This window comes from Armigeres subalbatus, chromosome 1 (assembly GCF_024139115.2).
Source record: "Armigeres subalbatus isolate Guangzhou_Male chromosome 1, GZ_Asu_2, whole genome shotgun sequence".
Lineage (NCBI taxonomy): Eukaryota > Metazoa > Arthropoda > Insecta > Diptera > Culicidae > Armigeres > Armigeres subalbatus.
The window spans coordinates 155,249,753-155,262,635 of NC_085139.1; the positions used below are offsets into that span (position 1 = coordinate 155,249,753).

The following is a 12,883-nucleotide window of genomic DNA, read 5'->3' on the forward strand; positions in this document are numbered from 1 at the left end:
TCCAGTTCGTTTGGCAAACACCAACTCGAGTTCGCCGCATCCCGTAGTGGAGCTACCTGCACTAACGATCATACGAGTGACCTTCACAAGGTCGACACAACGAGGGCTCACGGTATATATGGTTGCATATTAGTGAGATATCTAACGCAAAAATCATTAAATTTGTAACTGCTATAACTTTCGATTCCCTAGATGAAAGATTTTGAAATTTTCATAGCAGACGCCTGGATATTATATCTTTCGAAAGGCGAGTTCAGAATGGATGGACATTTTTTTTCGTTAATAATGGTCACAGACACACCGTGCATCTATCATCTACGAGAGCAACGATCGGTACCCGCGTGACGCACGTGCAACGAGCAACGAAAGGCAACAACCGAGCCACGTTGGGCTACCAGCAAAGAAGTGCAAGGCTGACAATTGCTCTTCCCAGACGCGACCAGCAGCCATCAGTGCGACAAGCGGTAGTGTGGTGGTGTGAGTAGCCGGCGTGCAACTTTATGGTGCATACTTCCATGCAGCACAAGGGTGCTACACAGCAAGCAGCAGCGATGCAGTCAACGCAACATCATGGGGCCCCCACCGAAGAGTAGAAGAGATCAATGTATGTACTAGTTTGTAAGAAGATTCCGAGATGTCGTGAACATGCAGCAAATTTTGAATTATTGATTTTAGCGACTATGCGATTGTTCTTTAATCAGTGGTACACCTTATGATCAGAAAGTAGCTAGCCGGTTGTAACAGTTGAAAGTAATAGGTGTGCTGCCACCTGATGGAGACGCACGGTTGCGCATAAGAGGGTAATCATTTTGTTTATAAATAGTCTCGTTATATTGGCGCCCAGACAAAAAACCACTTTTACGTTTTGTTGCTTCGCGTGTCAACTTGTCAACTGAGTGATTAGTGAGTGATATTTCAACTATAAGTCTCTCCGGGTGACAGCTGCAAAAATGGATCTTAATCATCTGTCCCCGGAGGAGATCGAGTTTGAGCTACCGTCAACTGGGGGGAAGATGATCATTTTTAAGACAAAACATGCAATAACAATGTGTGTTTACATTTTAAATCGAAACAAATATTTTCAAAACATGTACTGCTATACGTTGCAATAATCAACAACTTTAGTTTTCTGAAATGCGTTCGCATTTATTAAAATAAATTAAATAATCACACATTTTTTGAGTAATCTGGTTTGGGGTGAAGTTGATCAAGACAGCTCTACTAAAATCATTATGACCTAGTAGTCAAAATACACTAGGTTATTTGTATGAATGTTAAATTTACTACGTAAAGAAGTTTACAAAGTCAATATTTGAAACGAAAATAGCGTCATTTATGACTATCTCTCTCTTTCCTCCACAAAATACATTTTCATGATTATAATCGAAAAACTCGGATTTCTACCTAGCGGTAACATTACTTGAACGGAGAATATTGTTGACTACCGTTTCATAAAAAAATTTGGCACTTTTGGCTGACACATCAAATGATCATCTTCACCTCAATGATCATCTTCCCCCCAGTTGACGGTACTGGTAAGGAAGATAACAGTTGGAAAAGGTAAACATCGCCTTGCAGAAAATTGAGGAATTCATTCAGCAACAGGCTTCTGAAACACCAATACGGAAGGGCCACAGTGAGGATACTCCAACGGATCCCGAAACGCTGAAGAGACTGAACACGACTCATCATCAATCGAGCCTTAAGGAGACGTCGAATCATCAACAACTTTTAGAAATGGAACTTCAACAAAAACTTGAGAATCAATTTCCACAAGGTCATACTCCGCTAGAACGCCCGCCGGTTATCCTCGTCAACCAACGTCAAGAGCATCAGTCGATAACTCAGAATCAACCAATGGGACAGGATCAACAGTTGCAGCAACATCAGATCCAGCAGACCCAACAACAGCACTCGAATTCGATGAGTGAGCAACAACAACCACAACAGCAACCCCCACCAAATCAGTTCACATCACAACCCATCACGACCATCGGTTCCTCACCATCAACAACAACATCTTCTTCAACATCAAGAACAGCAGAATAGAGGTTGCCAGCAAGAGCAAAGCCTTCGTTTGCTTCTAAACCAGATGCAAATACAGCAGCAACATCTAGAGCAACAGCTGCAACAAGTACAATACAGAAGACAACAGTTGGAATTGTAAGTGCAACAGCCGTACAGAACCGCAGCACCTTTACAGAGGGGAAACGAAGCTCCAAATTACACATTTGGAGCAAACTCAGGATACTGGGGTCCATACAACCAAAGAGATTCCGGTATAGCTGAACAACCTTTTGAATTCACATAACGAAACGTTCGAGAAATGCCGAATAGATGCAACACACCGAGAAGTAATAATCAACAGCCAAATAGCTACACATTCCTGCAACCAGTGCACAAACGGCCGTTTCAATATTCAGGAGAAGGAAATATCGTAAAATTAGGTGAATTTTTGAACCAGGTAACACCTACGCGGTCACGGAAGGTATGGATGATCAAACGCTGCTTCGATCAACCAAACACATGCTTGTAGAGAATAAGGCTTGATCAATAAATTCAACATTATTGAAATTGATACATCATTTCGTTCAACAATAAAAAATGTGTAAATCCGCCACTCTATGATATTTTCGGTGTTTGCATCACAATTTCAACTAACTGCATCATGGTAGGCGTGGTTGAGTAAAACAAACAACACATCGCCGTTGCCAACGTCAAACTGTATAAAAGGCGGGTGTCAACGGGGCAAGAGGTCATTCTTACAACGGATGGCATGACGAACGCATCAAATTGGAAGAACAGAGGAGCAAGACTTATCAAGAGACACAAAACCTCTTCAAATATGATGGACTCATCGTTTGGATTGGAAACCCCTAAGAAGCATTTGGCGAATTAAGAACCAGAAATCACGACAATGGCGTGGACGGCAGCAGAACTATAGCTCCCATTCGGTAGGTATCAGAAGAACTCTAAATGTAGAAAATAGCTGTACTGTAGACGAGGCAGTATTCAGCATCTAGATTTGATCTCTGATAGTTAAGGCAGAGTATCAGGAGTACTGAAGAGTACATAACTCGGAGCTGTAGTCGAGGCAGCATCCGATTAATCAATTGACCTCTGGTAGATGAATCAGAGTAATAAGAAATTTCAATTTGGACCTGCAGTCAAGGCAGTGTTCTTTAGAAAAGTGATATGTGATATTTGCGAGTAAAGCCAATTATGAAATATACCTTTTGCTGTAGTACCCTCAAAGATCGCGAGGTGCAACAGCAAGCAACCATTTTTGATTATGAAATCCCAAAAACAATGTATCCAAATGGGCAAATGGTGCTCTCACCATGATTTCGCAGTAAGTGGTACAAGAAATAATAAAAAAAATAAAAATAAAAATAAATCGTCAAAAATTATTTTTTGTAGTTCATTTAGGACGAACACCTGGTTTTGCAGAACATAAAGAATGAGTTTAAGTTTTATTTCATGAAATTTCGTGAACCCTGCTAGCTCAATATTCTAGAAATTGAAATTATGCACAGATCTACGGTATTAAATATCATCAGAAAGTGTGCTATGAAAGGCAAAACAAAATGTTTTCTAACTACGTCTTATTTGAATTAAATTAAGTTGAAATTCTATTGAACATTGGAAATGTTTGAATTAGACTCGACTTCATTAGTGATTGTAATGATTTTTTTTGAGATTAAATTGTAATTAATTTGATAATATTTGAAGTTGGGTTGAAGTACAATTTTATTCTATTTAAGATTAATTAAATTTCATACTGAGCAAAAGCGTAGGTTTGCAGTTTCAATGATGGTGAGTTCGATTCCATGACCGACCTAAAAAGCTTTTGGGTGGGAATTTGTTTTGATTTCCTGGACATAGTATATTAATGGTGTTTGGCACATTAAATGCATATTCAAACAATGGCAGGCATAAAACAGCTATCAAATATTAACTGTGGAAATGCATATAGTACAGTTAGTTGAAAACCAGCTCAATGAACATAGAATAGAGCCATTAAACAGGAAATCAGATTGTATTATACTAGGGTTTGACTAGAATTGGATTAATGTAAAAAAGTGATGGATTTATCTTAAGTTTAGTAATGAAGAAGTTCGATTAGATTTTAATGAATTTGACTTCGAGTTTTATTTCGACTACAATAAAAATTGAAATAGATTATAAATTGTTTGAGATTGAATTTTGATTTTTTTTGTTTTTGGATGCAATTTAGAATTCAAATTGGAACAAATTTGTATTGCAGATTTGGATTGGATTTAGATTGGTTATGGATTAAAATTAAATTAGACTTGAACTTTAATACACAGAAAAAAAATCCATGGTAACAATTACTATTTTGTAGACTACACCATGTTTTCAAAACAACCACAAATTTTCAGTTAAATTAACCATGCATTCGGACAAATTCACCACTGATTCAGTTAATGTAACAACATTCCATCAGGACCACAGTTGATTTTTACTGTGCGCATGGTAAAATCAAACGGGTTTGTTGTCTGCTGAAAATCGTCGGTGCGTATTTTTAAATTAACCCTCGGAATGGTAGTTTCGACCGCAACATTTTTTTGCGTGTAGGCATGAATTAAAAAAAAAAAATAGAATAGATTAGTTTAACGATGGAAACGCTTGAATTACGATTTTATTCTCTTGAAAATGGATTTAATCTAGACTAGATTTGTATTGAATTTAATTGAGAACAATTTGAATTATTATTAAAAATAGAATGGTTCTGTGTTGGTTTAGTATTAGAATTCGAATGGAGTTATAATTGCAACCCAATAAGTAAAATTAAATTACAATTGCTTTGTATTATATTTTTATGGAAATGGATCGTAAAAAAAAATTACATTTAAATTTGAAAGAATTGTATTAGATTGGGTATTAAATTGATTTGGATTGAATGAAACATATTTTGAATTTGCACAACATTAAGATTTGGTATTTGATTGTATTGGATTTCCATTGGATTCGGATGGAACATGAACTAAGTTTGTAATCGTCCATTACATTTGCTTTAGAATTGAACAAGGAGTACAATTAAGTACAATTGGATTTATATTTGTTACAAATTGGATTTTTATGGTATAAGATTTATTTTTGATGGGATTTAGATTAGAATAATATTATTCTTGAGTTGAATTTGGGCTAATTTTGGATTGAGTTAAAAAAATGGAATAAATTCACACTAAATGCATTGTATTTGGATTGATTACGATTTGAATAGATTGGATTGGATAATAGAAATGTGAATTAAACTCTAATGAAATAAAGAATAAAATTGGTGTTTAACTGAATTTGTTTTTTTCGCAATCAGATAGGATTTGGATAGCACTCACAATTGTTATGTTTTCAACATTCTACGGCTAACTTTTAAACAGAAATGTCAAGGGTAGACATTTCTTTTTGACATTCATTCCACCAAGTAATTAAAGGAAACATAAACACGACAGTGGCAGGAGCAAGCTTAGAAAGGGCGAAGATAATCAGATTATTTTTCAAACCTTACAAATATTATTTTCAAACCAAAATTCGACCTTTTATGATCAATGTGCAGTTGATAGTACTTATTTTATAATTCCTCGCTCAATTAAAATATTGGGACTTATGAATCACTACCTTCAGTCGCCACACTCCCATGGCTTTGATTCATAGTTAATTAAACTCAACTCTATGCTATTTGCGATAATTATAGTTCGTCATTCACATGCACTAAGTTTTTAATATAGTACGATATCTATGTATATGTTTATAATACAATCAATATATAAGAAAATTAAATTCCAATTTTTCGCAGACTTTTTATTAAAGAGTAGAGGATGAGAGTATTGTAGAGAATAAGGCTTGATCAATAAATTCAACATTATTGAAATTGATACATCATTTCGTTCAACAATAAAAAATGTGTAAATCCGCCACTCTATGATATTTTCGGTGTTTGCATCACAATTTCAACTAACTGCATCATGGTAGGCGTGGTTGAGTAAAACAAACAACACATCGCCGTTGCCAACGTCAAACTGTATAAAAGGCGGGTGTCAACGGGGCAAGAGGTCATTCTTACAACGGATGGCATGACGAACGCATCAAATTGGAAGAACAGAGGAGCAAGACTTATCAAGAGACACAAAACCTCTTCAAATATGATGGACTCATCGTTTGGATTGGAAACCCCTAAGAAGCATTTGGCGAATTAAGAACCAGAAATCACGACAATGCTGAAAGGAAGGGCTCTTCAATGGTACACGCACTCGTACTTAGCCCTCTCTCTCTACATGAGGTGAACCGGTCTAGGGCCGAAAACCTCATTAATAAAGACAATAAAAAAATATACTTAGCCCTCACATCTTGGGACATCTTCAAGGCGGAAATCAAACAAGAGTTTTTGCCTCCAAATTATTCGGAGATTGTGAAGCAGGATCTCTACTTGAGATTCCAAGGCTCAAATGAAACATTCACGACATTCTACAGGGATATTGTGGCGACGTTTAAGATTATTGAACCAGCAATATCGGAATCAGAGAAACTATTTATTTTGAAATCACATCTCAACACGGACTTCGCTCCCATAGCGTCGGCGTCTCGATCTTCCAGCGTCCGTGAGCATGTTACGGTCTGCAAGGACTTCGAAGTATCTCGGTCGTATTCAATGAAAGGACGAAATCCAACAGCATCACGAACCTTAGGACCAAGACATGATGCATCAGCATTTCAGCGACCGCTAATCAGCAGATTGGATAATAATGCTCGGACTTTGTTGAACCGACAACCATTCGGATCAGCACAAGTCAACATGATGGAACACAACGAAGCCTACGAAGAAGAATGGGATGCGGCAGACATCAGGGAGAAAGAAGTACTTCAGCAGAATATAGCTTACCGGAATGAATTTTGGTCAACTACAGTTGAAAAGGTGAACGCTATGGACAGAATAACTGGAGTGGGAGAACGACTTCGGATCAACCGGAGGGAGCATCAAGAAGGATTGCTCCGTGGAAGTATCCAGTCTCCATAATATGCTGGCAATGTGAGAACCCTTGACATACGTATCCCAGATGTCCCAACCCGAAACGTTTCCTGTTTTGCTACAGCTGTGGGAAGAAGGGTTGCACCACAGGTAACTGCGAGGCTTGTATCTTACGTTGGACGCAGTTAGAAGTACAAAACGTGTCTACTCTTTCGGGAAACCTGAGTTGGGAGAATCCACAATGAAGGAGGTGGAATCTCCCGTAGAACCGAATGTTCCTTTGCTCACTAAAATTTCCGCTATCTGCAAGACGAACTCAATAATAATCAATACCGAAAATAAAAACAACCGACCATATGCATCAATATCAGTCCTAGATCGAGAAATACGGGGTCTCCTAGACAGTGGCGCTACTTGCAGTCTAATTGGAGGATCCCTTGTAAAGATAGCAGACGAATTAGGACTTCAAAAGTTTCTGGTTACAGGAGAAGTGAAGACGGCGGACAATTCGCCACATCAAGTGTCGTTTTACTCCCAAGTACCAATCGCTTATAACAGTAAAAATATCACACTTCCCACGCTCTTCATAGGAAGAATGCCACCTATTTTGATCCTAGGCATGGATCTCTGGATGATGATCGGATTAAAAACCCACGATCTGCGGAATAACAGATAATTGGAACACTGAGAATTCAGTCCTAGGAACATTAACTCATGAAGAGCAAGAACAGCTACAAACAGCAATCCAAGGATTTCCAACATCGCAGAACCAGAGGATTGGGCAGGACAAACCTGTACTGCCACAAAATAGACACAGGAAGCACACCACCATTCAAACAGAAATACTATTCAATGTCCAAATTCGTCTTGGAGGACTTGAACAAAAAGGTGGACAGAATGTTGGATCTCGGAGTAATAGAGGAAGCACTTTGCTGTCCCTGGAATAATACCACAGTGGCCGTGAAGAAAAAAGACGGCTCTATACGCTTATGTCTGAATGTCAGGAAGTTAAACTCGGTCCTAGTCCAGGAAGCATTTCCCATCCCACAAATAGCATCAATCGTTAACAACCTAAGTGGATCGAAGTTCCTTTCTTCGATTGATTTAGAATCAGCGTTTTGACAGATACCACATGAAGAGGATTCAAAACAGAAAACCGCTTTTACCATTCCACAGCGAGGGCTTCACCAATTCACCGTTGTGCCATTCGGACTCTCCACGGCCAGTCAGGCTCTGTCACGGGTAATGAATCACCTGTTTATCGATCTGGAACCAAAAGTATTTGTTTACTTGGATGACCTGGTATTAGCCACTGAAACTTTTCAAGAACACTTGGAACTGCTCGTTAAGATCGCTAAAAGGCTAAGGAACGCTGCCCTAACCATCAACGCCGAAAAATCGGTATTCTGCAGGAAAAGCTTACAATATTTGGGCTACGTATTGGACCAACAGGGCTAGAGACTCGACCAGGCAAAAGTGGACGCTATATCAAAGTTTCCTGCTCCAACGAACAAGAAAGAGGTCCAAAGTTTCATAGGAATGTGTGGTTGGTACCGGAGATTTATACAAGATTTTTCCAAGACAGCTGCTCCTTTGACGGATCTGACCAAGGAGAAAGCAAGTTTAAATGAACGGAAGAATGCGAGAAGGCCTTCCAGACGCTCAAATCGCACCTAATATCTGCTCCCATTTAGGCGACACCGGATTATTCAAAACCATTTGCTTTGGCCTGCGACGCTTCCGACATTGCAATAGGAGGAGTACTAACACATCGATCGAAGGAGAGGAGAAAGTTATGTGTTATTTTTCACAGAAGCTTTCATCTTCCGAAAGGAAGTACTCCGTAACACAACGCGAGTGTTTAGCGGTAATTCGCTCAATTGAAAAGTTTCGCGAATACCTCGAGGGAACACATTTTACGGTTTACTGCGATCATTCGAGTTTAACTTACCTAGAAACTACGAAAATTCTACACCACTAATGGCTAGGTGAAAGAGGCCTTTTGTTTCTCCTGCACACAAGCCATTAGAGCGTCGATCACGACCTACGCATGTCCAGTTCGTTTAGCAAACACCAACTCGAGTTCGCCGATTCCCGTAGTGGAGCTACCTGCACTAACGATCATACGAGTGACCTTCACAAGGTCGACACAACGAGGGCTCGTCTCTAGAAAGCACGGCCGGCAGAAAGATCATCTATCATATACGAGAGTAACGATCGGTACCCGTGTGACGCACGTGCAACGAGCAACGAAAGGCAACAATCGAGCCACGTTGAGCTACCAGCAAAGAAGCGCAAGACTGGCCATTGCTCTTCCCAGACGCGACCAGCAGCCATCAGTGCGACAAGCGGTAGTGTGGTGGTGCGAGTAGCCGGCGTGCAACTTTATAGTGCATACTTCCAAGCAGCACAAGGGTGCTACACAGCAAGCAGCAGCGATGCAGTCAACGCAACATCATGGGGCCCCCACCGAAGAGTAGAAGAGATCAATGAATGTACTAGTTTGTAAGAAGATTCCGAGATTTATTGAATAAGAGTCGTGAACATGCAGCTAATGTTGAATTATTGATTTTGAGCCACTATGCGATTGTTCTTTAATCAGTGACACACCTTATGATCAGAAAGTAGCTAGCCGGTTGTAACAGTTGAAAGTAATAGGTGTGCTGCCACCTGATGGAAACGCACGGTTGCGCCCAAGATGGTAATCATTTAGTTTATAAATAGTCTCGTTATATTGGCGCCCAGGCAAAAAAAAAACACTTTTACGTTTTGTTGCTTCGCGTGTCAACTTGTCAACTGAGTGATTAGTGAGTGATAGTTCAACTATAAGTCTCTCCGGGTGACAGCTGCAAAAATGGATCTTAATCATCTATCCCCGGAGGAGATCGAGTTTGAGCTACTGGTAAGGAAGACAACAGGAACGAGAGGGAAGAATCTAGAATGGAAGACTTCACGACTACAGCAATTGTTAGACGGTGAACACAACGGAACATCTGTACCCAATTGTTCATCGCACGTACTAACGGATATGGACAGCATCTGTCAGTGCCAAACAAAGCTGTCTCCAATACTACAGGCCGTGGAAGCAGCTTTCAGACAAAGGAACGACAACCAGGTAATAGTATTGAGATCGAGATTGTTGCACTACCAATTTCGGCTCTCGCTCATTTCGGATCCAATGGTCTTGACAAATGCGAAAAAATCGTTGGAAAAAGTAAACATCGCCTTGCAAAAAATTGAGGAATTCATTCAGCACCAGGCTTCTGAAACACCAATACGGAAGGGACACAGGTACCCTAGCAACACAATTTAAGTTGATTTGGTTGAAATTACTCATATATGACCAAATTTGGTCATATATGACTATCATAAGCTGATTTACAACATGTGTGTTGCTTGGGTAGGATACTCCAACGGATCCTGAAACGCTGAAGAGTCTGAACACGACTCATCATCAATCGAGCCTTAAGGAGACGAATCAAATTTTGGAAATGGAACTTCAACAAAAACTTGAGAATCAATTTCCACAAGGTCATACTCCGCTAGAACGCCCGCCGGTTATCGCCGAGGACCAACGTCAAGAGCACCAGTCGATAACTTAGAATCAACCAATGGGACAGGATCAACAGTTGCAGCAACATCAGATCCAGCAGACCTAACAACAGCACTCGAATTCGATGAGTGAGCAACAACAACCACAACAGCAACCACCATCAGATCAGTTCACATCACAACCCACACAACCATCAAGAACAGCAGAATAGAGATTTCCAGCAAGAGCAAAACCTTCGTTTGCTTCTAAACCAGATGCAAATACAGCAGCAACATCTAGAGCAACAGCTGCAACAAGAACAATATAGAAGGCACCAGTTGGAATTGAAAGTGCAACAGCCATACAGAACCGCAGCACCTTCACAGAGGGGAAACGAAGATTCAAACTACAAATTTGGAGCAATCTCAGGATACTGGGGTCCATACAACCAAAGAGATTCCGGTAGAGCTGAACAGCCTTTCGAATTCACACAACGAAACGTTCGAGAAAGGCCGAATAGATGCAACACACCGAGAAGTAATAATCAACAGCCAAATAGCTACAGATTCCTGAAACCAGTACACAAATGGCCTTTTGAATATTCAGGAGAAGGAAATATCCTAAAATTAGGTGAATTTCTGAACCAGGTAAATACCTACGCGGTCACCGAATGTATGGATGATCAAACGCTGCTTCGACTCACATCTTGGGACATCTTCAAGGCGGAAATCAAACAAGAGTTTTTGCCTCCAAATTATTCGGAGATTGTGAAGCAGGATCTCTACTTGAGATTCCAAGAGCATCGTTGGCGGCAAGTTGGCATGAATTTAGCCGATTTTTACTCATGATCGGATTTTTTCCAATGCCTGGTTTTGCATCTATGATGCAAAAAGATAGTAACAATCGATTTTCGAACATTTTTACAGGTGCAAATTCACCTACCAGTGATAAAATACCTTTCTTGATATGTTCAAAAATTAATTTATAAACTGATACAGAAGCGACAGCTCCATGAAAGTTCATTTGTTCACTCACTTTTGTCCTTAATTCGCGTGGGAAACGTGAAAAATGAAAAATCTAGCGTAGCATTTGATAAGGGCCTATTACAAAAAGGTAAACATTAATCGATTCAAAACAAAACACTAGATTTTCAGCTTCTGATACACAAGTTTATTATATTTTTAGCAGCGAAAGCTACCCAGAACGTACAATTAACACTGATTACTCACGTATAACATGAGTTGCATCGGAAACATTGAAATTGATTAAACAAAAGTCTGGCTATTGTTTTTGCATCCTTATGGGTCGTTCATAAACTTTTTGCTTAACTCATCTTCATCTTACAAAAACATAGGATCGATTATTTTCGGAAAAGAAATGTTTCTTTCTATTTCCTGGTTGGGTCCTATGTACAAGGTTGCTTCAAGTGGTTACTTCACTTAAGACCAAGTAGACTGTTTATTCGAATTGTTTCTATTTAGCATGAAGTGGCACTTGCCCGTTTTATCCCATACCCCATATTATTTCTTTGCTTCAACTTGTCTACATAATATCATCTATGATGTATTCAAGTTATACCGAGATTTACATGTCTGTTGTCAATGCAATCGCCAAATTCAAAACAATTGATATTTTGATTTTTCATACGATTAATTAGTGGGAAGGAGATGAAAGATAATGGAGCATGCGGCATGCTTTGTAGAGATTTAAATGAGCAGCAGATGCCCCAAACTAACATTGTTATTTGAACGTTAGGTTACAAAATTGTATTATTTTTTTTTTAATCGGCTCCGTAACGCCCTAAAGCATTTGAGCCTTCCAACAAAAACAGAGTATGTTCATAACAAAACAGAGTAGTTACATACTCCACGAGCATATTATAGTACATACCTGTTGGAAGCTTGAACTATTCCCTTTGACTACTTTTAGGTGACGTAGGTATATTGCACTCAAAATAACTTGAAATTTTATGAACGGTCTAATAACTGATCACCAAGAAAGAGTAAGGATGCTCATCTGCCAGTAACTGATGGCACTCACAGTATCACAAGTTCGCCTAGTTGAGAGCTTCGGTCAAGGGTGCCCTATATCTGGCGGCTGCGCCTAAATGCGCATGCTCCACGGCCGGAGGCTTTGGATAGAAGAAACCACGAGCACACTTTCCGAATTGTTTTTGTTTTTAGTCGTAGCAATGTTTGCGAAGGGATTGCACTTGAATTTGTTCCGCAAATAACTTATTTGCACGAGATCCTGTGCGTCTCAGCAGGCACGTCCATCACCCGTACCAATTTCTTTCAGTCACTCTTGTTTGAGATTTTGCCTTTTCACTCAAACGTATATGCACCTGAAAGAGGTCACGTTTC

General features: G+C 39.5%; 1 protein-coding gene and 1 pseudogene across 1 annotated transcript in view; one reads left to right on the forward strand and one right to left on the reverse strand.

The window, feature by feature from the left end:
- Window positions 1–12,883, reverse strand: part of LOC134205351 (putative aldehyde dehydrogenase family 7 member A1 homolog) — a 52,373-nt gene that overhangs the window by 14,579 nt on the left and 24,911 nt on the right. The gene's annotated exons all lie outside the window — the stretch shown is intronic.
- LOC134218402 (uncharacterized) lies at window positions 1,738–7,233 on the forward strand (annotated as a pseudogene).